Source organism: Falco naumanni, chromosome 12 (genome assembly GCF_017639655.2).
Source record: "Falco naumanni isolate bFalNau1 chromosome 12, bFalNau1.pat, whole genome shotgun sequence".
In the NCBI taxonomy this organism is placed as follows: domain Eukaryota; kingdom Metazoa; phylum Chordata; class Aves; order Falconiformes; family Falconidae; genus Falco; species Falco naumanni.
In genome coordinates this window covers 5,152,832-5,176,919 of record NC_054065.1, presented here as the reverse complement: position 1 = coordinate 5,176,919, position 24,088 = coordinate 5,152,832, and positions in this window count along the sequence as shown.

The following is a 24,088-nucleotide window of genomic DNA, read 5'->3' as shown; positions in this document are numbered from 1 at the left end:
CAATGGTAAAAGTTCATCCCGTTAAACTGCTTCATCCCTCCCTGAACACCAGTGGTGCAGCTGGATGTGGCAGAGGTGCAGGCTGGAGCTTGCCTGCAGAAGTCCCGAGATAGGAAGCAAAGCCACGTCAGAAAACTGGATCTGCATCTGCATTTACCTGAAACACAAAGCCTGTACATGGATGCAGCTCTGCTGATCCCATTTTAGTCCATTTAAGAGTCCAGCCAACAAAATCACTTTTGGTTCAACTTATTCCTGGAAGGGTGTGTGGGGCACTGACCACAGTATCTGAAAGGAGAAAATCACCATGGCTTTGCAAAACTTGGGCTCATTTTTTTTCCAACCGGTGTCCTATTTCAGCTATTGAAAACTGCTGTGTAAAGGTGCAAATACCATTTTTTTTCAGTCTAACAACAAACAATGCACAGTTGTAGCTCATTTAATTAAGGGGGCTAATTGCCCTCAACTGTCTGTTAAGGCATCACACAGGTGTTTCATTTCAGAGTATATTAGTACATGGTGCTCTAAGCCTAAAAGTTAATTTTTAACTTAACCTAATAATGTCAGTAATAATGACCTGTGATTACTGCCTTGTGAATCAGAACCTATGATACTTAAAATAATTAGCATCAAAGCCTAACTAGTAGCTCGCTAAATTCATTATCAGCCATAAACCATCAGCACTGAACTGAACTTTAAATTGCATGTTGGCATGGGCTCCCCCCACCTGTTGGAGGCAGCGTTTTAACGAATTTAATTTGAAAAAATAGTTCAAGTTTTGGTCACCAATCCTTTCTTGAAGGAAGAAACTGTGGTATTAGCACAAAATACAGTTTGGTTTAAAAAACATGAGATATTCTACATGGTCCCTGTTGTGTCTGGGGAATTGCTACAGGAATTACCACACTGACCCAAATCCATGGCCAATGAAGCCCATGGACTTCTTAGTGGTCACCTCTGGGGGCTTCAGAGGTGACACCAAATGAGCTGGCTTAAGCAAAGCAAGCCTGGGTAAGCCTTGACACGGAAGATTCCCCAATGCCTCTTCACCTCAAGAGGTTTACCCTCATACTTTTTACACCCCTTCTTGACAGTCAGACTTCCCACCAAGGTCAGATGGACACTCAACTGTCCTCTCTCTCTCTCTGGAAAGGAGATGCCCATTTCTTAGGAGGGGGCTGGTCACTCTTGGTGAGCTGCCAAACGGAGGAGTAAGAGTTCAGGCTCGGAGCCTTGCTGTCACCAGGGACTAGCCCAGATCACTAGCTCCCCTCTAACAGCTGAAGGAGAAACATAAACCTTTCTCAAAGCACAGCCAACAGCAAGGAAGGAGGGAGAAGGGCATTGAAGTGTAGCTCTTCCTCTTGGGTAAAGTGGGAAGAGCTGGGATCACAGCAAGTGCCTATGAGCAGCCAGTAATTATGGACATGACAGTGGGATGACTCGGAGGAGGTCAGGAGCCCTTGGCTCCCTCACCAGTGTCGGATTCGTAGTCTTTTCCCCAGGGGCCCTCCCGCTTGCCCGTAACAACCTCATTTTGTGGCTAACACGTCTGTTGCCAACAGCTGCAAGTCTCATTTGATGCTCAGCACCTACCCCCACAATGGAGGGGTCTGGAGGCCACAGCCCACCCCTGACAGACAGACGCAGCCAAGGCCAGTGGCCGCAGCGTCCGTGCCGGCAACCTGGGCTGGGAACCTGAGAACAAACCAGAGGTGCAGGCTGCCCTAAACTGGCAGAAGCCACTTGTCCTGTACATATGCCACAGAGCAGAACCACCAGAACACCAGTCCCTAAGCAATAAGCAATATTTCATGTATCCTAACACGTGGGATAGCGGCGCTGATGAAAGGTTTGTAGTCCTAATATCTGTTTGAGTCCAAGCTGAGGCCTGAAGCTCAGTCTGCACTTGAACCTTCTCCAGGTGTTCAGATTTCCTGATGTAGATCTGCCTGACAAAAAACACCACCACCAACAAAGGCCTGCAAACACACTGTTGATTTGGAGACGAACTCCCTCCTCGCATCCAGGAAAGTTCAGAGAAAATCGCTTGACTGGGATGTATAGCTGTTAATACCTTCTCACAAGCTTTCCCACCCACAGAATGAATAGCAAAAACCAGTTGGCTTTGGGGTATAAACCAAATTAGAAACAGGGAAGGGAAACCTACCAAGTACCCACAAGGAGTTTGGCTAAAGAACTGTGATGCTTCTGAATATTTGACTTGATATCCTCCCACAGAAAATCGGAGGGAAGCCAAAGTCTAAACATTCAATTGCTTTTAAAAATGCTACTTTAGGCATTTAAGCTCATTTGGGAGATTTTGAAAATTTTGTCCTGCTGCAATACAAAAAATATCTCGATCACATTGGAAGTCAGATGTCCTAAATCTCCTCTCTCTCGTATTTATGCCAGCTGCCACATTATCACAACCCGATGTAAGCAAGTCTCTCTAAAACCAGTCACGGTCAGTACATGGGAGGATGATCCCAAAGGGAAAGAATCTCCTGGACTGAAAAAGTTAGAAAATATTTTTGGTGACTTGATAAAGATTCTGTAGGTCACTCCTGGTTTTCTTAGGGCATAGCACTGCTACAGAAGGCTCGGACCATTCTGTAAAAGGCTCTCTGAGCTCACTTTTTTCATGAAAGATCCCAGAGGAGGTTTTATATGATTATGAGCATCTGAGCCAACATTCACCCTGGACTATTAGAATTTCATTTTGATTCTATTATTAATTACATTTTTTACTAACATTTAACCGTACTGGGAGAAGTTTTTTGCAACCTTATAAAAAAAACCAAACAGGAAAATTAAAGTCCTTTGCTGTTATTCAAACAAGAATAAAGTGACTGATAAGTTTTTCTCTCTTTCTTCTTACGGTTTTGGGCTTTTTCAATAATTTATACTCTTTTGCCAGCAAGAAAAAAGCGCAAAAGTGCAGAGGGAAGAAGAAAATGATAGTCACTCTTTAACCTTTTTTTAAACAGAATATGAAAATGCTTTTGTGGAGATGGGTCGTTAGTACCTCAGAAAACCGTCCAGCTAGTTTTGTTATTTTCCTGTACCTTCACACTTAGCAGACGAGGTCCCTTGTTAAACCCTGCAGCCTGTCTCCTGAGGCTGAGAAGTAACAGGGACACCAGGCGGGCTGACAGGGCCAGCAGAACACCGGGCAGCTTGGCATGGCCAAAAGGCTGCCGTGCCGCTTTGCGGGCAGCAGCAGCTGGACAGGCACTGCTCCTCCGGCCCAGCTTCTCCTCGGGGGCGCGGGACTGACTGCAGAAGCCGGACTCTGTGCCCACGTCTGGGTTTTGTCCTGGGCTGATGTGAGATGGAAGCTTCTGCTACAGTTAACTCCACAACAAACACGAATGTGAGACAAAGGGGCTGGTGATGACCTTTGTATGGTCCTGTCCTTTTTTTTGTTTTGTTTTTGTGTTTTGATGTAGAATTTTTTTTAATATACTGTAGCCATTTGGTTTGATTGCTTTAAGTGCCAAAGCACCTATAATCATTTTAAACAAGTAGGCAGACCCACTGGCAGTATCTAGGGCTTTCAGCCTGAGCCTCCTGCACAGCTCCAACTGCTCCGAGGCTTCCTTCCCTCCAGACCTAACTTCTGCAAAGCCAAGGTCCTCCACCTTCCTCCTTACTAGGTGGAGTTTAGAGCACTTCTCCTGTCCTCACAAGTCAGTGAGCAAGAAGTCTGCAGCTCCCTGCAGGGCTCCAAAACCTCCTGCAAGGGTGGAGCAGGAAAAGACTCCTGCAGTTCTCCTGCCAGCTATCAGGAGAGACGTGCAGCACAATGAATGAGAGTCAGGCAACCCTGCAGGGGAGAGAGAATGGATGCTCAGAGGAAGACAAGTGAAAGAAAAGGGAAAGAAGGGTATGGAAAGGAAGGAACAGGAAGAGACAGAGAGAGAGAAAAGCTAGGGGGGAAAATTAGGTATTATCTAACTCCGAGAATGTGCTTCTGCAAGGATTTCATAGGGATGGTACACGCAGAGCAGGAGTAAATACACTCTGAAAACAGCATGAGAGCTACACTACAAAAGAAAATGAAGACCAGGACTCCAGTTCACCTGGAAGGAGGAAGATAGCCTATACAAAAGAAAAAAATCTGGCTCTTAAGCATTTGGCATCACCTCCTCTGTATCTCCACAAGTGGATTTCCAGGCTTCCTACAGAAATCTTTGCATCCTCTATATACAAAGACACACCATGAGTTCGTTACATGCAGGACTCCTTGACAGTCACACAGTTTATAATCCCATTCCTTTTCCTCCCAACAATGCAATGTAACCAAGATCTTACTCACTGCAACTTCATAGGACTTCAATCAGCATGAAATCAAAATAATTCAGCAGAAACATAACAATTTCCATGACTAAAAGAAACTGCCCATGGAGACCACTTTGCTACTGGTTTCGCTTTCTGGGCACCAGGAGGAATGGGCAGGGGTCTGGGGAGAAGAAATCACTCCACACAAGAGTTAGTGTCTTACTGCTAATCTTCATCTTCAAACTCATGTTTGGATAGCAGTCTGTGGGAGAAACTGAAACATGGGGCAAAGCCTCAGTCTGAGTAAAGAACGTCAACAACCGAGGCTTTTACATGATGACTGGCATCGGCCAGCAACAAAGATTTCACTGCAGCCACAAACCTGTTCCACCTCCCTCCATACACGCATGTATGCACAAATACGCACACAGAGTTCAGTATCTAATTTTTACAGGTCACCCCATGCTTTCCCGCATCACCCACACCCTGCGACGTCTCTGCCCAGCTTTTGAGTCTGCACCTGACCTCAGCACATGGTGGCTCTCAGCTGCTGTTTCAGGGAGGAAGAGGACCAAGCTGCAGCCCCCTGAGCTACGCCTCCCTCCCAAGACTGCCTGGAGTTCTTAGGCATCCTTCTTGATTTCACCTGCCAGCACCAGATTGACCTTCACAATGCCTGGGGCCCAGATCTTCAAGTGTGAGCTGTTGTCACCTTGCTGGAGAGCTATATGATGGCTCTGTGCCATGGTGAGGGTGCTAACTTCTTTGAGGATTCTTTCAGGTGTGTTCTTAGTTCACAAGGAAACCTGTTGATAGAGTTTCATTGCATAACACAGCCAACCTTGGGACCAAAAATGAACGGAGGTGTTTAATCAGAGAAGTCCCCTCCAGTTCCCACGTCAAGAAGCTGAGCCAGATCTACATCTGAACTCTGCGGCTTGGGCTCGTTCTTAGCTCTGATGCTCAGCAAGCCAAAGGGACTTGAGAGGTTCTCCATATTGCTTATAAGCATCTATCAAAACAACTGTAAATGAGTTATGTTTCAAGTATGCAAGAACTTGCTTCTCCATGCCAAAAAACGATTAGTGTTCTCAGGCTTCCAGCAATGCAAAGCAGAGTCTGAAATGTCCTGATGAGAGATAGATGCATTTCCTCTTAGACAATTAATATTAGGGGTGGGTTTTATTGCTATTCTTTTTTATGTTGTTAACATCCTGCCCTCTTTCCTGGTTCCTCCCAAAGAGCTACAATGCAATTTGCAAAACTCCCCTTTGTAAGATGTAAACATTTACTAAACATTGTCTTTCTACTTTGTATTATGACAAAAGAATAGAAGTCAAGATGTTAAATATATTTCTATATTTGCATCTGAAAGCCCCAGGCCTTCCTGAACATACTTGTAGATAACTTCCATTGTTTCCAGCACAGTTACCTTTTCTGTAGATCATCATCTTCACAAAAATCCAAAGGCGAGGTCTTTCCTGAAACACTGCGTAGGACCCACTTATCACCCAGTGCCTTACAAATGTATTGATGCTATATGATGGCCATCCATGGTTTTCCACCTCATTATTTACTATTGACGCATGCACAGCCTGACTTACAAACTCACTGCTGGGGATTTAAAAATGAGTGGCTTATTCTCCAATGCAATTACAGCTAAACCAAGGTCGAAACAATGCCTGCAGAGGTCATCCCTAGAGCCGTCATGCACTCTGGCAGCAAAGCCTTGGGTGGTTAGAGTGACCCAACTGTCTTTGTGGGGTGGCCAAGCTGTATCAGTCTCACGGGGCTGGTGTGTGCTGCAGAACAGACTCACCCACTGCCCAAGCAGCCTGGGAGGGCAGAAAGTGTTGGCGAACCCCTAGTCTAGCATACAAACCACCAACAAGCCAAAAACTCTCCTGAGATTTCTGTGAAGACAGAAACACCTGGAAACACTTCAATCACCTCCCTCACGTCTCCACTAGATAGAAGAAATCCAGTGGCTTCATCAACTGTGCCTTTGCCAAAAGCCTTCGTAATGAAAATGGGACCTTAAACCTAGTTTTGACGAAGCGTGGAGCACCCAAAGCCTCCTTTTTCAGCCTTCTTGTTAAATCCCCATCTGTGGCCCCAAGCAGACCGCAGCCACCGCAGCAGCGCACAGCAGCAGATCCACCCTGATCTTGTTTTCTCTCCTTTTGTGTTTGCTTCTCTCTCTGCTTGCTATAAACATGGTCCCATGTTTCACAGATGGGAAGAGATGACACTACCTTCATTGATGTTGTAACATTCTCCAGGGGCTTAAAATAAAACCAGTTTTCAGAACTACATTTCATATCCATAAGCAAATGCTTTTCCTTTCCCTTTCTCCCCCATTATTTTGTGCAAGTGTGCACATGCATTTTTTTAAGAGTGAAGAGCGCAGTTTACCCCATTACACACACATATACACACACACGTGTGCCCACATGGACACACGTTCTTTACATGTAATTATTTGGAAAACTTGCAGTTAAAAGTCCTAAATAAGTAAACATCATTTAAACAACTGCTTAGTGTCACTTGGTATTTTTCTTCAAATAATACGAAAATCCAAGACATGAGGGTGTAAAAAGAGATGCCCAGATTGACTCCCTAACACAGATGTGGCTTCGGGATACGGATTTGCAAAACTGAGAGACAAAGGAGCAAAGACTGATTTTTTTTTTTCTAGAGCTATAGGAACAGTTTCAGAGCAACCCTGCTTAAATCTTTTTAAAATTACACCACAACCACAAGGGCTATCTTCATGAAATTTTTGGAGGGAGGTGGGGCTGTTTGTTTGTTTTAAATCGCCTGTTAACCTCATCTGCTGCTGCAGACAAAGCCTTCAGGCCAATCCTGCAAACACCTCTGGTATTGTTCAGAGCAGTCACTTTTGCACCTGCCAGGAAATTTGTAAGATCAGAGACGCAGATCCACCTCCTGCAACCTCTTTGCCTTCCTGGAAACTCCCCCAACATAGCTGACTGGGTAGGATTAGGCTCTTGCTTTGGAAGTTGATTATGTGGTCTCCATTTCTTTCAGTCTTGCCAGCCAAGGCTTACCTCCAGATGAGAATTTCAGCACGTGCTTAACCTTAAGCAACGAGATACTCATGCTTATAGTTAAGTATAGGCTTAAAAATTTTGTTGGAAGCAAATCACAAGCACATTCTTACATACTTTTCTGGGCTGGGCCTAACCATAGCTCTCCTGTTAAAACAGTCTTTTTTTTTTTTCTCTTCTAACACTTATCCCATCACTGTAATTTCCTTCCTCAACTACCCTCTCCAACTGCTTCATTCCAGCGAAACCAAGGGGAAATGAGATTTTCTTCTATAGCAAGTAAATCATAATTGACAACAAACCGTTAGATTATGCATGGATTTGCAGGAAGAGGTAGTATCTTTTATTTAGATCAACTAACCCAGGCTAACTACGCAGATGGATCTGTCCAAGATCTGGCTCTCCCTAAAACGTTGCCTCCCAAATATCTTGTGTTCTCATAGCACTGCATTACTCCACTACACCCACTTGTGCTTTACCGAGGGAGGTTTTATGGGGTTGGGGGGAAGCCGCCTACTCTGTTAAGCATCTAGGAAAACAGAAGGAATGCAGGAATTGCTCCTGCTGTATGGCTGCCTAGCAGAGAGTTAATATCATTGCACATGAGCCATTTCACCTACAGCAAGAAGTGAAAGCATTCGACTACACCCAACAAATGATCACAGAGCACCCTGCAGGGAATTTGCTTCCATTTCAAAGGCAGAGATCAAAACCCACAAAGAAGGGGGGAGGGGGGGGGGCAAGGAAAGACAGACAGAAAGACAGAAAGACAGAAAGGAAGATAGATAGATGCTCACAGCCTGTGCATGAGATCAAGGTTGGGCCCAACCTCAGAAGTTTTCTGAGAGGAAGGGAGAGATACGGACAGAAGAATCACACAGCACCTTCACTCCTGATTATTTATGTGCTGGGGGTTTGATCCTACACACCAAAATGAATGGGAGGTTTGCCACCAACTTCAATGGAAGCAGAAACAAGTCCTATCACCTTGAGGTTTATTGGCTGTCTGCAGAAAGTTTTAAAATTTATACAGAAATTAAACAGAGGATAATTTGACAGTTTAATGGTGACGTCGTGGTTTTTACATTAAAAGAGACACAAGTTTATCCTTTGGGGTTTATGATTATTTTTTTCCTGCCCGTTGTTTTTTTAAAGAAAAATTCTCATGTTTCAAGAGAAGACTGATAACAATGGGATATTCCTGTGCATATGAAAAAAAGAACTTACAGTTCAGTCCAGTCCTACATTCCGCACTCAAGGCTCAGTAGTTTAAAGCAGCTGGCATTAGCGGTAGCAGCAAATTAGCCATCCTGTAAGTGTTCCACTCCTGTGCCAAAAACAAAAAAGGCTGTCCTAATTTGAACTATGCCAAATAGGGCATATGACCATGAAAAATGACTTTAAAGAGCTGAAGGGAAAAAAAAAAAAAAAAAAAAGAAAGAAAGAAAAAATTGCTGTAATCAAATCCTGCATTTGGTCCCCATCAACTGGTCCAAAAAGTGAGGAATCTGCCCTGGGTGGCAGGGCCAGGCTCAGGACTCCCTGTAGCTCCAGCTCCTCAGGCAGTGCTAGACCCAGACTCATGGGGAAATCCCTGAGTAAATGACTTCCCAACCCCTTGGTCGTCTTGGTCACTTAATCATTAATTATTTAATTAATCCACTCACTGAAGTCAGTTAATGCCATTGCAATAAGCTGGTACACTCTTTGAGCTCGGAACCCGTGGCAAATATTTCAAGTTATGACAATGATCGCATTTCCATCAATATAAAGCTTAATAAAAAGATCTGTCTTCAGCTGTTTTGGTTCATTTCTTTGGAAATCCAAAGCACTATGAGCGGCAGCTCCTTATCTGCAAGCAGACTGGGACAGGCTCCAGCCTCTGCTCAGGACCTGACAGTCCAGCAGCTGCAACGCATGGGGAGGGCAGATGGGAAATGACAGAGCTGGTGAGAAACAGGAGAAATGCAAGACCACGGGGGCCATCCCACCCCACCAACCACTTTAAGGTGGCCTTTTCCAGCCATCCTTGGGGATCCTTTGTTAAATGAATCACTCGTTGGTCTCCAGTCCAGTACTTGCAGCAAGGGGGCTGTGCCTGCAGCTCTCTTCCCCTGCACCCCGCAGGGGCATCACCCCATCTCTGCCCTCACACACGGGACCGCTCAGTCCTGGAGACAATGCTAATTGCTCATTAGCCTCCAAGGTGTGGGTGCAGCCCCTGGAGGAAAGGCAGATAGGAGGGAGGATGCAAGAGGGACAGGAGGAAACGTTTGAGATTCACACAGGAATGAAAGATCTCAGGTTCTTCCCTCTCCCACTGAAAGCTTCCACCTCCTAGGACTGCATTATTTCTTAGGAAAATAAAGGACAATCCTTGGTCTGGGCAACAACAACAAAAATCTTTAAAATTAACTATGAAAAATACAGCTTGACCAAAACTATTTGAATTTGTGCCATGTTCTGTGATGAGGTTTGGGTTTTTTTTATTGCCAGTTCAGGGGAGGAGGAAAGAGGAAGAACAGCAAAAACATTTCAAATCAACCTGAAAGGATATTTTTTTTTTTCCCCTCCCCAGATTTTTCCACTTTGGTCAGTGTGCTGGAGAAATCACTCACTCCCATGGCCCTGCCGCTTCCAGCCCCGCAGCAGCACTGACGTTTTTCTAACCGTGAATGGCTGAGGCAGATACCAGTCCTGGGGCAGCAGGGCTGGAGCTGCCCCCACGGGCCACCTGGCCACCACATTCAGCCCCTGACTTTCCCTGCCACGGACCCGGGCTGCCTGGGCAGCGAGCTGCGGCCGGTGGCTGCTCCAGCAAGGAGACAAGCCTCTGCTGCTAGCTGCATAATCTCCAATTTATACAAAGCTTTGAAAGGCATCCAACGGTCTAATTGGGAGGCCCTTAAATTAAAGTGGGGATGGGATTTGGAATCCACTTTAGAGCCTGCGGTTTGCAGGAAAGCATGGGGATCCATTTCATCTGTGTTGATATCAAGGGAGCCCAATATAAATGTTTTCTGGCGCTTTTATTCCTCCAGCCCTGGGGTTTACATGAGGGTTGGCTTTTTGTTCAGGTTTTTTTTTTTTTCTTTCTCTGTTGTTGTTTTTTTGCACTCTGAAGCCTCTTCCAAGTGTAATTTTAGAAGAGGCGTGTTATCGCAGTGTCTGGGGCACCACCATTTTGCTCTCAGGTCTGGCTGCTGGACCACAGCGCTGCCCCATGCCTGTCACCTCACTGGTGACAGCTGCCCTGCCTGAACTCGGAGCCTGAGGTGGGACATCGGCAGGACTTACAGGAGGCCAAGTCATGCTTCTGGCCAGACCCCGGTGGCCACGGGCTCTGCGTGGCCGAACAGATGCCAGCTGGGGAAGGGGATGTGCTGCCAGGGGGTGCAGGAGAGGGGAGATACACCCATCGCAGCAGCCTTGGGGCTGCTCTCAGTGATGACTCTCCCTCTTCAAGCCTCAACAGTTCATTTTCATGGCTCTGGTGCCACAAGCATGCCATGCAAGCCTTGGGCTTGGGAGATGCAGCTCTGGGATAGCTTTGCTGGCCCACCCTCAGCAGGAAAGCTCTGCTGCCCTTAAGCAACAGAGTCACTTCACAGCTGAGGCAGCTGCTTGGGGGCAGGAGTGAGGGGGGGAGCAGGGGGTGATTCTCCTCTGCACATATGCTTTTAATTGGACTCTGCTGGAACACTGCAGCCATTTTGCACCACTCCTAATTTGGCCCACTGAGAAGGATCCTGTGGCTGACTGCACCTGAATGCTGATTGCATTCACCTTGCGTCCCACCACCTTTCACGCCCAGCACAAACCAGGACTTTTTTTATTCTGTCGCTAAAAAAATGTATATATTTCCATTTCATAGGAACCATAAGCTAAAAGGGACACATATTTTCAACTTGTCCCACTATCACGAGTGGCATACACCTAAAGGTGAGAGACTGTGAGGAAAAACCTCACCATTCCAACATGCTTTTTGCTTGTAGACCTGGTAGACAACCTACAAGATAATAGGAGAGGAGGGCTCCACATGGTCTTCTCCACAAGCCCCCTCCTCAGCTGCCACAGCGTGCCAGGCTGCAGCGAAGCCAGGCTGATTTACAGCACTTAAGAGCTGACCTCTGCTTACTCAGAGTGCTGAAATGTGTCAGCAGCTGCTAAATGCGGCCACTTCTCCTTCTAATCTTCTAATAAAATATTCAGCAAGCAACCAGAAGTAAAATGATTTGAGGGAGTGGGAGTTTTCCTAACTTTGTATTTTTACTGCCAGAACAGAGTATTATTTCTCCTTGCCACTTGAAGTGGTTTATGTTCACAAAAGCCCTGCAACAACAATACCATGCATGTGCAGGAAATTCCCTTCACATCACAGTGACACAAGGAGGAGGAACGGGGAGCATACAATGCGTGTAAAAAGATAAACATGAGAAATGACCTCATTTGTGCCAACATTCAGACTGATTATATAGGTTCATGGCCAGAATTTCTCCGGTGGCCTTATTTTTGCTCTCCTCTCCAGTCTGCTGTATGCTCTGATCAAAAACAGGATAGCGTCATTAAATAATACTTGGCCTCATGTCATATGCTTTCCCTCTGACTCCTAAACCTCCTCCCTGGCCAAGCACCACAGTCACTCCCGTTCCCCCAGAGCTGGAAGCGCAGGTTAGCTTTGGCCCTCTCCCCACGGGGAGCAACCGTGCGGGCTAAATGCTCTGGTAGAAATTCCCTGGTGGGAAACACACATGTATGAAAATAAGGGATAGGCTTGAGGCTAAAGTCCTGGCATGAGATGCAGAAAATCTCGCCCTTACCTCCCAGCTCTCCCTCGGTGACATCTGGCTAATCCTGGGAGCACACAGATTACCTTTGTCCCCCAGCAGTGGCAGAGCAAAATGTTCCTGCTGCTTCTCACCCCTCTTGAAAAGCAGGCTGGGACTCTCCACCCCCGCTTCCTGTGAGTGACCCCACAGCTGCACATCGTTTGTGATGATCCGCTGGTGAACACACCTTAGCCCTAGACAGGCAACTTCTAGTAAGCAAGTCACGAAGCCGTTGATAGCCTAACCAGAGTGCAGGTGGCTGAACTGCTATGCTCCTATTTTGCAAGGAGCAGTGACATTTTACGAGTGCCTGCCTTTCTAAAGCTGACCGCCCTGCCACACACAATTTCCCACAGAAAGGAAATTGCTGAGGATTTTTTGTTTCATTTTAAGGGGAAAATATATGAAACCCTTCCACAGGATTTGTTTCCTTGTGAAATACATAAATAGCTGGCTCTTTTGGCACTTGAGTACCTGCTACTTTACACTGTCCTGGGGTCACAATAAGCACCCAGGACCCTGACAGCAGGCTCAGGAAGTCCCAGGACTTCAGGCCCTGGAGCAGGGTGCAGAGCAGTAGCGTGGGGGGCCCCCACTCGCACAGGTTTTTGGGGTCCTAGCCCGAGGCAGCAAAGGTGTAAGATCCCCAACTCCCAGAGCTGTACAGATGAGCTGCATTGAAGCTACACATCCCAGCAATCTTTGTGCCTCAGTACCTGAAAAAAAATGCCCAAAAGGTTACCCTGAAACCATAGCCTTGAGGGGACCTGGTTCTCCAGCTGAGACACTTGGCTCTGGAGAGCAATTCAACCACCACTTGTTGGCCAACAAACTCCACATCCCCCCAGCTTCCTAGCCCAGGACTGTCCCTGCCTGCTGTGTAGTGCACAGTGCCTGCCTTCCTCCGCCACACAGCAGAGCAGAACAGCACAGCTGCCCTGTCTTCCCAGGAAAAGGTGTCTGTCATTTGGTTAGTTGCCTCCTGCTCCTCTGCCAGTCCCCTCCTTCATTAAATTAACACCTCGTTATAAAATGCAAGCTGCTTTGTTCCTACAAATGGTGCTGAAGGGTGTTTACTTTTCTAATGAATATCCTGTGTAGAATGGAAATCTGTCCCTGGCAGTCCTTAACAAGTGCTTCATTAAGCTGTTTGAAAAATGTTCCTTTCTGTTCTCCTTTGAACAGGTTAGCTTTGCTCTTTTAAGCTAGTTTTTGGCTGCCTCCCCATACCTGAGAGGATGGGTGGAGAGGTGGCCATCTGCTCCCAGAGTAAGAAGCTTTTTTTTTTTTAAGCCTCAGCAACAGGAAATGTGCTGATAGTGCAGTCTCTGTACCAGGTAAAACAGCATCCCTCTGCTGGCAGGGGCAGTCCGGGATGGCCGTGCCTGGTACAGCACAACGGGGAGAGCAGCATTCACCTGCAAGTGCAGCTACAAGATTCACACTCTTACGGTACTATTTTGAAACTGAGGAGTTCAACGGCAAACTAGAAATGTGAAAAAAGAGGTGTGGTGGATGCAGGGGTGTGGTGGATGTAGGGGCCAGATGATTGAAGCGATGTAAATTCTGCTTGGAATTAGGCATCCACTTCAAAAAAAGTCTGGCCCTGCCAGCAGGGTAAAACTCTTCACAGCAGAACCTCAGGTTTAAATGTCATTGTGTCTGTGTTAGTAATGACAACTAAAATTGCCTGTAATTCTGTTGGATAGAGCTCAGTTTGAAAACTGTTAAAACTTTGGCATAAAGAGTGTTTGGTGAAGCTTCCTTCCCAGTCAGTAAATGTAAGTAGGTACCATACATGTTGCCTTTCACCCAAAACCTAAAGGAAGCTCACAGAAGGTCAGAAAACAAGGAGCATCCTTACAGGGCAGGAGACTCATTGCTGTGCCAACGAAACAAGATTCTGGAGCCTCCCTTCAAATATTGGCATGTTCTGAGCTGATACATTGCTGCTTTCTGTCTCCAGTCAGTCCTGCATACAAACCAGGAGCCTTTAAAATCCCCCCAAGCCTGAAAGGGTATTTGCATGGGCTCCTCCTTGCAGGCAGGCTGAACATCAGCTATCCTGGCTGTTTAGAAGAATTACCAAAATTCTGAGTTTGCGATTTCCTTTGGGATTTTGCTAGTATTAAAACTTTCTGCTAGGTTCAAAAGAGATCAACTGTATCACTTTGAGGGTGAGAAAACTGCACTAGTTCAAAGCTAACACAACCTCCTTTGCCCCAGAGCTACTTCAGGAGTCTAATTCATCTGGATAAACAGGTAACACGCTAGAAAAGCATATGCAGCCATGAAGAAGAGAGCTCATTCACCAGTAAACCTCCGAGCCCAGGAGTTCTCATTTTGCCCCACTAATCTAACGTGATTCTCCTCAGGCAAGAAAGTTTGGGGAGGGCAACGGCGTTAGAAAAATAGTCTCATTTCCCTCAGAGTAAATGCAGGTCCCTCTTCTAAGACACCTAATAATCTGCTAGTACAGTGATGCCAGCACAATGCAGGTATGACAAATGCACAAAAAAACACGTTTAGAAAACGTGTGTTGTTACAGTCACTGGTGGTTTGGCCATTGCTGTCTCCACCATACCGCTTGGCACTAGCCACACAGCCTTGATCTTGGGTGGCAGGGCCCGAACTCCCTGCCCTTCAGATGTTTGCTTTTCCCAGCACGCACCTTACAGACTTGAAAGGAAATGTTCGCTCTGTATTGGACCCTCCCATGGCATATAAACCCAATGTTTTAAGGGAATTGGGCTTTTTTAGAGTGTGTTTGTGTTGGGGGTGTTTTGGTGGGTTGTTATGGTTTTTTCCTTTCTTTCTTTTTTCTTTTTCTTTTACTGCTGCATGGTGAAGGGCTGCCACTCAGGTCATCAGGCAATACCTATAAGCACATGAGAACTGCAGTGAAGTCAGTGTGGATGTGCATTAAGCTTGAAATCTAAACTGAAATGATGTTGACTGCAGTCATCAACATAAAACCAGTAACAGCATTTGCAGTATGAGGAAACAAGCTAACTTAGCCATTCATCCCATTAAGGCAAGTTCCCTCATTAAAACTATATTGATAGAGGAGTTGATAATTAACCAACAAATGTCTGTACTGTACTAGCACATTGTCCAGTGTTATCTGACAGTGGTTGCACAGATAACACTGGACAATTACCTGTTCAGAAAGGTGGGTAAAGTGGAAATAAGTACCGGAATGTTTGCATGAAAAAAAATAATGCCACTATTCCGATGCTAAGCTACTAGATTCAACCATTCCACATAAGCACTCATTTGACTTGGATAGCTTTCCTAACAGATGATACGTAACTTTGATTAGTAGTCCAGCAGTGGCTTCACTTTCCCTTTGCTCTGTCCATTAGTTAGTTCAAAAGAGAGAAAACTGAATTCATCTGCCACTGGCAATTGAGAGGAGGGGGCACTTAGAAACCACAATGCTGAAAGCTGAGGAAAAATAGTTGAAATACCCTAAAAGCCCAGGGAAAGGGCAAGACCAATCATGTCAAGCATTTCTCTCGGCAAACCCCAACTCCAAACTCTGGCCACTAATCTGGGAGAGGAATTGCTTCAAACTGAGCAAAAATAAAAGAGCTCTCAGATAACCCAGAAAAAATAATTCCTAGAGTAAACATGTGAGTCCAGCCTAACAGTCTGCTTTCCCTGTGGCCAGATGATTCCAGCTGGCGCATCCATAGGCCACCTTAAGCACTCAGACCAAATCAGCATTGCAACCATCTATTAATATATATGAAACAGGGTTAAATACTTATAAAGCAGGATGGGCTTCATTCTGCCCAAAGTGATCTGTACCCATCATGAACAGCTTCACCAAAACCACTGGAATTGCATCTCTTGTAACTGAGATTAGAATCTAACTCAATAGCTCTGAAGATTTTTTTTTTGTTGCTCTCCACTCTATACAAGCTAATGAGCAGCTTTGCCTCTATTATGAACTCTGAAAAATGTGTAACCTAAGGAATTATATTTGCATTTCTACCAATTCTGTATCTATTGGGTCAAAAGTGGCGAATCTGACTTTACTTCTACACAGTTCAGTTTCCCAAAAGAGGGTGGAAGAATTACATACACTGAGACTTGCTTAAAAATGATGTTTCTAGCATATTTTTTCCTCTGAATTGCAGTGGCTGTTCTTCATACATACCATGGGAACGAAGGTAAAAAATGTTATCTGAATTCAAAAAGTTGTATTTTACACGCACTTTGCTCTTACTCTGTAGTGTAAGGTTACAACACAGGGAGGAGGACAGGACAGAGGTGGGCCTGTCTTCCCTACCACCAGTCCTGCAAACCCATCCACACCAGAATATGTGGCTGAGAGCTATTTAATACACATTAAAAAGCTAGCTTCAAAGGCAGGCAGGAAACAGAATTTATCAACCCTGTTCCAGAAGAGAAAGGGAAGGTGTTACATTGTAAAGAACCTTTCGCTCCCTATTCCTGCACCCCTTTCAAAACAAGATCTTGAATAGGTTTTATTGGACCTCTGAACATCTCTTCAAGGCTGGGCTAATGAATCATAGCTAATGCCGGAGGCACTGGCAGAGAACTTGTCAACCCGCTTCACATTTTGTTCTCTTGCCATAAATTTTTGGGGAAAAAAATGGAATAGTGCATGCAAAGGTCTCTCCAAGGCTTTGGAAATTCATATACACTCCTCACCCAGCCAGGCCTGCAGGAGCTTCACAACAATTACGTTAAATAAATCCTGCGTGACCCCATCAGCAGCAAAGCTTGCTTAGTCAAGCTCACCGCTGGGACTGTGATTGAGAGCTGCCCTGGCATCACCAAGAGCGAGCAGAGACCTCCAAGGCCAACGGGATCAACACTGCCATGGCCAATGCTGCTCCTCTGGGCAGTGGCAAGGGCTGTGATTTCTAGAAAGTAGGAGTCTCACATCTTCCCGTTTACTTCAGCTGGGCAAACACAACCACCCAGAGAAATCAGAAGAAGGGACAGAGTGGGTCAGGAGAAATGTCGTCCAGCCTAGGACTAAAGGCAAGAGCTAGGCAGAGCCTCCCCTCCCCTCTTACCTCAGCTCTCACAACAGCTTTTTGTCCACCGACATCCCCCTGGTTTGCCACCCACATGCTTTCCACTGCAGGTGCTCATGCTGATCCAGAGCTCTCCATAGCTCAGCTACCCTCCTCACCCAAAAGTAGCATTTGCTTCAGCTGTGTTTCTCCCTGACCGGAATGATGCGACCAAGTCTGGGGATACCACCTGAACAGAGCTCCTTGGCATGTCTGGGCATGACTCACCATTCACTTGCAGCTTTTGTAGCCAAATGAGCCAGGGAAAAAAATCCAGTACAAAAATCTAATCAGAACAGTAGTGTTGTACCTCCAGCTTGCACTATTGACGACAAGCTGCAGCACAGGAGTATCAAAAGCGAAGTTGTCCACATTTAGGAATTCAGCAAAGATTAAGGTTTAAACACTGCACGTTTCAAGGGCACCCACAAGCCAATGCAGCAGCAGAAATGCTCTTTTACTATTTTCATTACTTTCAGCCCTGTTCCGAGCCTCCAAACTCTATACACTGGCGCAGTCAAGCTGGGCAGGAAGAACACGGGTGAGCGTGACCCCAGGAGCCAAGTTGTGCTGATGGTCTCAAAGTAAACCAGGGAGTGCCCTCTACTTCAAGAAAAATAGCCACCTCTTGGAAATACAGTCCTCTTCCTCGCCACAGCAAGCTAACCAGAGAACAGCTAATTAAGATCACAGAGTTTGCATTTGGAGCAAAACTACAGTTAAAAAGCATGCAGGGCCTGATCTATGCAGCTGGGGAAAAAATATTAAAAAAAATAAATAATCCAAACCAAACCAAAACCCCAGCACCAAGCCAGCCACCTCATGATCTGCAACTGCTTCAAAAGCATTTCAAAAGCCAACCCAGTTACAGACGATATAAAAATCTGAGAACAAGGCAGCAGAAACCATAACTGTCTGTGTTGCATTGACTATAGGCCTTCCCTCTACACGGTGGCACTGCTGCACACTAATGGTGCATTAGGGCCATAAAAAATGTTGTGGCAACAATAAAGTCTGTTCCTATAAACTTCTGCTTCATCACAGCAATATGCCAGACCATTAGTATGATTTGAAATAAGCCCACATTCACCAGGCTATCGATAGAGTCAATGACTGAGTTGAGCTTTGTACCTATAGTAGCTATATGGTATTTGAGAATACCTGGGTGCTGCTCGTGGGGAAAGAGAGAGAAGAGGAGTTTGTTCTCAAGCTGAGTGAAAAACCGGTACAAGAAGGGAAAGAAATCAAGGGGGCAGACAAGCAATAAGTTATCAATAAACACAACTGATAACAGAAACCCGCCAAATACTGAGCCAAAGCTGTCCTCACCAACAGCAGAGGAATCCAAATATCATCTTAGTACATTTATGTCAGCAGAGAAAAAGGACACAGTAATGGCACTTTGAGCCACCTTTCTTAAACTGAATTCCTACTCATTTCCTGCACCTGTGTGGAAAAGGCATGTTGAAAAGCACCACTTTTTCAGATAAGGGAAGACCCCAGCATCTCCTACAAACAATGACAGCAACTTGAGGTGCTCAGGAAATTGGAAAAGCAGGATACTGTATGGTAAGGGAGACAAAGCGTTAGCTTACAGCTACATTATACTCTTCGGCTCTTCCAGCACCGTATCTGGCCCCATCCCCCCAACACACCGTCATCTCATTGTCCCTCTTTCAGCTTCTCAAAAACATCGATCAGAAGTTTCACTTATTTCAGTCTTCTACATAATTTCGTAGAAAAACCGAACAAAAATTAGCAGGTTTCCCCACACCACTGCAGGACAGCCCCACTATTGCAAGTCAGCTTTCAAAAGGCTTACAACATGGGATGAACTTGTACCTTCATTCATGCTGCTTCTGCCCCTCCATGGGCTGCGCCTCATGCCTTGCTTGCATCTCCTGCACAGATCCCCACACCGTGACCACTGCATGTCCTCAAGGCCGTAGCTGCTTCCACCTTTGCCGCTCCCTCCTCAGCTAAACTTCAGTTTGAATGTCTCATTCAGTTACTGTCTCAGCCCTCAGCCTCCCCAGCCGGGGCACAGCTACCAGCCTTAAGGGCTGGCCTTCAGGGCCTCCCCGAGGGCCCTGGGTTTTACCTGGGGGCAGGAGCAGCCCGGGGCTGGGCTGTGGAGCAGCGTGTTGCCACCTCCACAAGGCTACTGGCATGGCAGGGACACCCACCTAGGGGGGACTGTTCTCAGTCAAAACTGCAGTGATGCCAGAAAGTCCCAATCCTTTCTTTCGGTTCCCCTCCCCACCTTCCCTTCCCTTCCCTCTGGTTCTTTTTTTGGTCAAAGAATTCCAGGGAACTCTTATTTTTTAAGAACTCTGATATCATTCCTATTAGATTATAAACATTTATAAGCCAAAGCATAATTCCAAATACTTAGCCCTTAGGTAAACACTAGAAAGTAAAGGTCAAACTGTAAACATCAGTATTTTTGTAAAGATTGTGCGCATTCATGTTTTGAATTCTTGTTTTCCTTAAGTAAACCCCAGGCAAGAGATAACAGATGCCTAATTTCAAAGATCCTGAAACTTATAATTTGGCACGCAATGGCATGCGTTGTAATGAAGTTTACAGAAGCGCTCTCTGAAGCATTTGCACATGAAAAATTAAAGTGGAGATAGTTGTTTTATTTAAATCAAACCTATTTTCAGAAACCTTTTATCCAGCCATAAACTGCTGTGCAGTAAAAGATCAACATTTGTGCCTCAAAGTCTTCTCCCAAATAACAAGCCACTAACACAGCACCTTCTGCCTTGAAGGACCATTAGGAAAGCATGTCTTTGCTGGGGGGTGTATAGGAATGTTTGTTACTCACAGAACAGATAAAGACTTAATGTTCTTGCAAAGCTGAGCACTCAAAAGTAAGAAAAAAACAGAATTACGGTACATCCAGCAATTTCACCTCCCCTCATGCACGTGCATGAGACAGCCTGTAGTAATACAACCACACTCCTATTTTCACCTCGGGGCTTCTGCCCCAGCCTCAGCCAGGGTGAGGAAGGGGCTGGTCTGACCCTGCAAAGTAGTTCAATAATTGATGTGACCCTTGTTGCATGCTGCATGCTCCCAGGCCCGCTCTGCTGCACACAACTCAAACCCAGCTGCGGAATTAGCAATGTCCTCATCTGTTTTGCTGTGGCACTCTTGTTATTACTTAAGCACGTCACAAACTTGAATTTATTTTTGCTGTTTCCCAACAAAGTGAAGGGACAACCTTTCCTCCACTTCACGGGCTGGGAAGCAAGGTCGGAAAAGGGGAGCCAAAGGATCCACAGTTACGGGGACAGTGCAACTGGGCATGCCAAAGGCTTTTCATTTTCTGGAGTGCTACAATGGTATTTTCTATACTGCAGCTCTCCTGAGCTTCTATTGCAACTGTGACTGCTCAGGATTTCAGGTCAGACCCCTGGGTCTCAAGTCAGATACCCAGAATATTAGGAACACTTAATTAGTGACTACCCACGAAGAGTTTGGTTTAAGTAACTTGCCTGGAATCACTCTAGCAGAAGCACTGAAAGTGCTAATTCTCTAGCATACATCTGAAAAGCCTTTAATATTTTTCCTCTTTCCACAAACCCCCAACCTCATTCACTGTTCATCTTTCCACTCCTGCCAGAAATGGGGTAGAGATCCTTGGACAATGGTGTCTTTTACCACACAACCCTGATTCATTCCCCAAGCAGGTCTGTAATTGTAGTGGTCTAATTAAAGACTGTATTATAACACACAAGATGGAAGCAGGGCTGGGAAGAGAACTGAAGTTGCAAGATAATTTTGGTACATCCTAAGCATTTTTAAATACAGTGCACAAACACACACACACGTTTGTGTGATGTCCTTGACTTCAAAAAAATAATAAAAAATCAAAACGAAGTTACAAAAATCCACCGCATAGCTGGAAGCAAATTCCAGCAAGGCTGGGACCCTTGGAGTTAGTGAAGAGACCCCCAGTACTTAAGGCTAGTTAAGTACCTGTGTGAAGGACAGCATGCTGCCTTCTGCTGTGCATACCAGAGGGAGCTAAGCTCTCGCTTTGTCTGGGGACCTCACAGACACTTGCTGAGAAGGGCAAAACGCAGGAACCGCCAGCTCCATTTCAGGTTTCTGGAAGGAAATATGCTGAACACAAAATTTTCTACTACCTCTCCAAAATACAGAAGTCTCCTGCTCTCTTTTCTCCTCTGTTCCATATGTATCTATGCATCAAGGGGACAGAGGAGCTCTCCGCAGACATCCCCTCCTGTAAGTACAGAGGGAGATACTGAACCAGACATGCAGGCTTTCCTGAAATTACTCCCATCCTGAAAACACAGCTTCAATTACAGAGCAATTCCTCTCGCTCCTGTGCCCTCCATCTCCCTGAGGGACAGACCCATCATGGGTGGGGGCTGCAGGAGAGCAGCCCCCGTGCAACAGGGAGAAGCCTGAGCCCACTTTGCAAGGACAAGATGCTTCCCTCAAACATCAGCCGAGCACGTGCAAGCTGAGAGGTTTGAAATGTTCATTAAGTGGCCGAGTTTGGCAGGAAAACGAAGTGAAAGTCACTCTCCTGCCAAATCTCAACAGCACGGTGGTGCTAGAGCTGCTCACATTGGCGGATATCTTACTGTTTCAAGGCAAGCAAAACTTTTTTCCTTTTTCCAAAAAACTGGTGGTGCCAGTCCCACATCAACCACATGCCATACACGCATACGTGCATAAACACACACACACACAGAGCAGCGCTGCCACTAAAATTTCTACATTTTTAAGTGAAGAGATGGTTTGCTCTAGTTTACAGCAAACGTCTGGGAAGTTTTATATTTCAGATCCACCCATCATAATAACAGAAAACCCCACAATGGCTGAAATTCCTTCCTGTAATACTTTAAAAAGTATTTCCACTATATTTACCCACGTGCCACCATAAAGATGACTTCTGTACAAGTCTAGCCATGGATGTGCATTTGTTTGGGGTTTTTTTTATATTATTATTATTGATCAGCTGTTGGGAAAGAGGGGATTTTTCTTACTTTTCCATCACTTGGCTATAGTTGAGCAGCTCATCGCCTGTCTGCCTCAAGCTGAGAACTTTCTTTTAAGACTCACAAAGTTGCATACATTTTCTTTGCAGACCTACTATATGTAACATGCAAATAACTAATGTGCTAAAATAAACTGCAAGTGGATTAACTTGGAATAGACACAGTAGACGAGTACACACCTTTGCATTTAAGCTGTTAGGAACAAATATCCATCTTGTTAAATATGATATACATCCAAAAGAAAATTAACTGCCCATATTTGGTTCTACAAAAGGAAGCCCTCTTGGAGACTGAGCCTACCAGCAAAATCTGGTTTTACTGGTCTTGTGTTGGACAGTAAAGTTGGCAGCAGCTGCTGAAGCTGGGACTTCAAAGAACAGAGGCTTTGCTGGAAAAGATTCAACCAAGTCCATCTCAGAAGCTCTTCCCTGACCTACACAGCACCAGATACACGAGAAGGAAGCAGAAAATACATTAATCTTACCATTTTATACACTTTTTTGGGCTTGAGAGTGCAATTATTTTCATGGATAATTACAACATTCATGACTAATATATACACTTTTGTTAATTCAGACTTATAGCTTTTCATAGTTATGTCTAAACTCTGAGAGAACACAGTCCACAGACACCTAGTTTCTGTTTGGGATACAACTAAAGGACAAAGAAATTGAATCCCAAACACGATTAAACAATGGCTAAAGAGTATATAGTTTCACCAGATATAAACATTAATAAATAATGGTATTTCTCTCTCTTTTATCAAAGGAATTTTTAAGGACTAGACAGAACCCAGCTATTTTTCTGAAAGCTTTAAAAAAACTCAGGGCAGTTGCACCTCAATTGCCATTCAGATATTACAGAAGTATTCTGAAAGTCATGAAACTATTAACTTTGGTGATGGGTTAAACAATTCACTAGAGCAGCATGAAATGGAAATGCTTTCAGGAAATGGACAGGAGACAAATGGAAACAAAAAAATAGGGGGTTTACATAAAATACAGTATCAGTTGAAAACTTTCCAGGGGAAAATTTTCATTTCCTTCTGCATTCAGTTCTCCTAGCACCTTCCTCCTTTCTCAAAACAAGTATTTCCACTTCAAGCAAAGGTAAAACGGAAAACAAGAGGCATTATAAAGGAGCCTGATTTTTCAGAAGATCCAAATCATGGCCATCCAGAGAAACTACTCTTAGAGCCGTGTTCATCTAGACACCCAAACATTGAGGCACTCAGTATTACTATTCAGACCTGAAGTGCTGGCCAAGGTTTTAATTTCACTCAATGATTATTATTCTGAGGCAGCAAAATATGCTTGTATAACCATCTGGAAATGCACGGATCCCTGCTGGCTTGAGTGTCTGGCAGGGAGATGGAAGCAACCAAGCTTTGTGATAACACATTTTCAAGTTTACGAATCTTCCATCAAAATTCTAAAGGGAAATGTTTGGCTGGTTGCTCAAGCATACACTACTTCAAGATGGTTTTGTACTAAAGGTCATGAACGTTGCACATTTGAGAGGTCTTGCAGGCTGCAGTGAAACCTTCCAAAGCTCTGCTCAGTTACATGTTAACTACATGAACAGTACTGAGTTGGTTTGAGTTTCGCTGTATTTGTCCTGAATGAACCAAAACCAACAGGAAAACTGCCCAGCATGAGCTAGTACTAGCTAGATTCTCAGCACTTCAGCAACTAACGTTTCCCTTCAGCGTCACTGAAGTTTGGGAGGTTTGCTTTGGTGACCTGTGGCCTTTCTTTCTTCCCACCCGCCTCATTCTTTCTTTCTTTGCTATGTATGTTAATTTGGGGAAA